This window comes from Oncorhynchus masou, chromosome 3 (genome assembly GCF_036934945.1).
Source record: "Oncorhynchus masou masou isolate Uvic2021 chromosome 3, UVic_Omas_1.1, whole genome shotgun sequence".
Classification (NCBI taxonomy): domain Eukaryota; kingdom Metazoa; phylum Chordata; class Actinopteri; order Salmoniformes; family Salmonidae; genus Oncorhynchus; species Oncorhynchus masou.
Window position 1 is genome coordinate 19,038,638 of NC_088214.1, and position 3,141 is coordinate 19,041,778.

The following is a 3,141-nucleotide window of genomic DNA, read 5'->3' on the forward strand; positions in this document are numbered from 1 at the left end:
GCCCCGGGAGAGACTAGTCCTGATGCTCTGTGTTAGTAGTTAGGCCCCGGGAGAGACTAGTCCTGATGCTCTGTGTTAGTAGTTAGGCCTGATGCTCTGTGTTAGTAGTTAGGCCCCGGGAGAGACTAGTCCTGATGCTCTGTGTTAGTAGTTAGGCCTGATGCTCTGTGTTAGTAGTTAGGCCCCGGGAGAGACTAGTTCTGATGCTCTGTGTTAGTAGTTAGGCCTGATGCTCTGTGTTAGTAGTTAGGCCCCGGGAGAGACTAGTTCTGATGCTCTGTGTTAGTAGTTAGGCCTGATGCTCTGTGTTAGTAGTTAGGCCCCGGGAGAGACTAGTCCTGATGCTCTGTGTTAGTAGTTAGGCCCCGGGAGAGACTAGTCCTGATGCTCTGTGTTAGTAGATAGGCCCCGGGAGAGACTAGTCCTGATGCTCTGTGTTAGTAGTTAGGCCCCGGGAGAGACTAGTCCTGATGCTCTGTGTTAGTAGTTAGGCCCGGGAGAGACTAGTCCTGATGCTCTGTGTTAGTAGTTAGGCCCGGGAGAGACTAGTCCTGATGCTCTGTGTTAGTAGTTAGGCCCCGGGAGAGACTAGTCCTGATGCTCTGTGTTAGTAGTTAGGCCCCGGGAGAGAAAGTAGTCCTGATGCTCTGTGTTAGTAGTTAGGCCCCGGGAGAGACTAGTCCTGATGCTCTGTGTTAGTAGTTAGGCCCGGGAGAGAAAGTAGTCCTGATGCTCTGTGTTAGTTGTTCGGCCCCGGGAGAGACTAGTCCTGATGCTCTGTGTTAGTAGTTAGGCCCCGGGAGAGACTAGTCCTGATGCTCTGTGTTAGTAGTTAGGCCCTGGGAGAGACTAGTCCTGATGCTCTGTGTTAGTAGTTAGGCCCCGGGAGAGACTAGTCCTGATGCTCTGTGTTAGTAGTTAGGCCCCGGGAGAGAAAGTAGTCCTGATGCTCTGTGTAAGTAGTTAGGCCCCGGGAGAGACTAGTCCTGATGCTCTGTGTTAGTAGTTAGGCCCCGGGAGAGACTAGTCCTGATGCTCTGTGTTAGTAGTTAGGCACCGGGAGAGACTAGTCCTGATGCTCTGTGTTAGTAGTTAGGCCCCGGGAGAGAAAGTAGTCCTGATGCTCTGTGTTAGTAGTTAGGCCCCGGGAGAGACTAGTCCTGATGCTCTGTGTAAGTAGTTAGGCCCCGGGAGAGACTAGTCCTGATGCTCTGTGTTAGTAGTTAGGCCCCGGGAGAGACTAGTCCTGATGCTCTGTTTGTGTTGTCTTATGGTGGCTACTGTTAGGTGTGGCTGCAGTGAAGAGTGACTATATGACTTGTCAGTACACTCTGGTCTGTTGCATGCTTCCTCTCTGGAGTGTGAAAATACTTTGTTAAAGATTCACCCCAAATGAAAAGTAACTTTTTCTATAGTGATGTTACGGTGTGAGCGGAGGGTTCAGGCGGTGTGTGTGTGTGTGCACAGTTTCCCCTCTTGCCATGATTATGAAGTTGGTTGGGGGGGGGTGTGCGCACGTAGGGTGGTGGGTAGATTTTGTCATTGACAGGTAAGAATGTCTATTTCAGCAGCCCACATCGGCCGGTGGTCACACAGCGTTTTGGACAAGGGGGGAAAAAAGTTCACCCAAAAGTTTATCCGCGTGTAGAAGTTGGTTTAATTGACAAGAAAAGCTACTAAAGTGTGACTTTGTCCTCGTTTCTTTGCCAGCTGCATCGTTTTGGTCACACGCTAAGTTGTTTTTCAATGTTACTTCGAGTTTGCTGCCACTTTATGCCGCTAGGAAGACGCCCGTCAGATTTCTTTCATCATAGACGTACAAGTGCCCAAGTTACCACGGTAATGGCCTGTCCCTTAAATTAAGAGTCAACCATTTTGAATGTTATATTGTTTTTGTGCATCTCTGGTCGATGTTCTACTGATTTTTATTTTTTTCCCCCGGGGTCATTTCATGTTTTTATGTGTATCTGAGCTATTGCTGTTCATGTTATGTGTATCTGAGCTATTGCTGTTCATGTTATGTGTATCTGAGCTATTGCTGTTCATGTTATGTGTATCTGAGCTATTGCCGTTCATGTTATGTGTATCTGAGCTATTGCCGTTCATGTTATGTGTATCTGAGCTATTGCTGTTCATGTTATGTGTATCTGAGCTATTGCTGTTCATGTTATGTGTATCTGAGCTATTGCCGTTCATGTTATGTGTATCTGATCTATTGCTGTTCATGTTATGTGTATCTGAGCTATTGCTGTTCATGTTATGTGTATCTGAGCTATTGCTGTTCATGTTATGTGTATCTGAGCTATTGCTGTTCATGTTATGTGTATCTGAGCTATTGCTGTTCATGTTATGTGTATCTGATCTATTGCTGTTCATGTTATGTGTATCTGAGCTATTGCTGTTCATGTTATGTGTATCTGAGCTATTGCTGTTCATGTTATGTGTATCCTGAGCTATTGCTGTTCATGTTATGTGTATCCTGAGCTATTGCTGTTCATGTTATGTGTATCTGCTATCATGTTATGTGTATCCTGAGCTATTGCTGTTCATGTTATGTGTATCTGAGCTATTGCTGTTCATGTTATGTGTATCCTGAGCTATTGCTGTTCATGTTATGTGTATCCTGAGCTATTGCTGTTCATGTTATGTGTATCTGAGCTATTGCTGTTCATGTTATGTGTATCCTGAGCTATTGCTGTTCATGTTATGTGTATCTGAGCTATTGCTGTTCATGTTATGTGTATCTGAGCTATTGCTGTTCATGTTATGTGTATCTGAGCTATTGCTGTTCATGTTATGTGTATCCTGAGCTATTGCTGTTCATGTTATGTATCTGAGCTATTGCTGTTCATGTTATGTGTGTCTGATATTGCTGTTCATGTTATGTGTATCTGAGCTATTGCTGTTCATGTTATGTGTATCCTGAGCTATTGCTGTTCATGTTATGTGTATCCTGAGCTATTGCTGTTCATGTTATGTGTATCTGAGCTATTGCTGTTCATGTTATGTATCCTGAGCTATTGCTGTTCATGTTATGTGTATCTGAGCTATTGCTGTTCATGTTATGTGTATCCTGAGCTATTGCTGTTCATGTTATGTGTATCTGAGCTATTGCTGTTCATGTTATGTGTATCCTGAGCT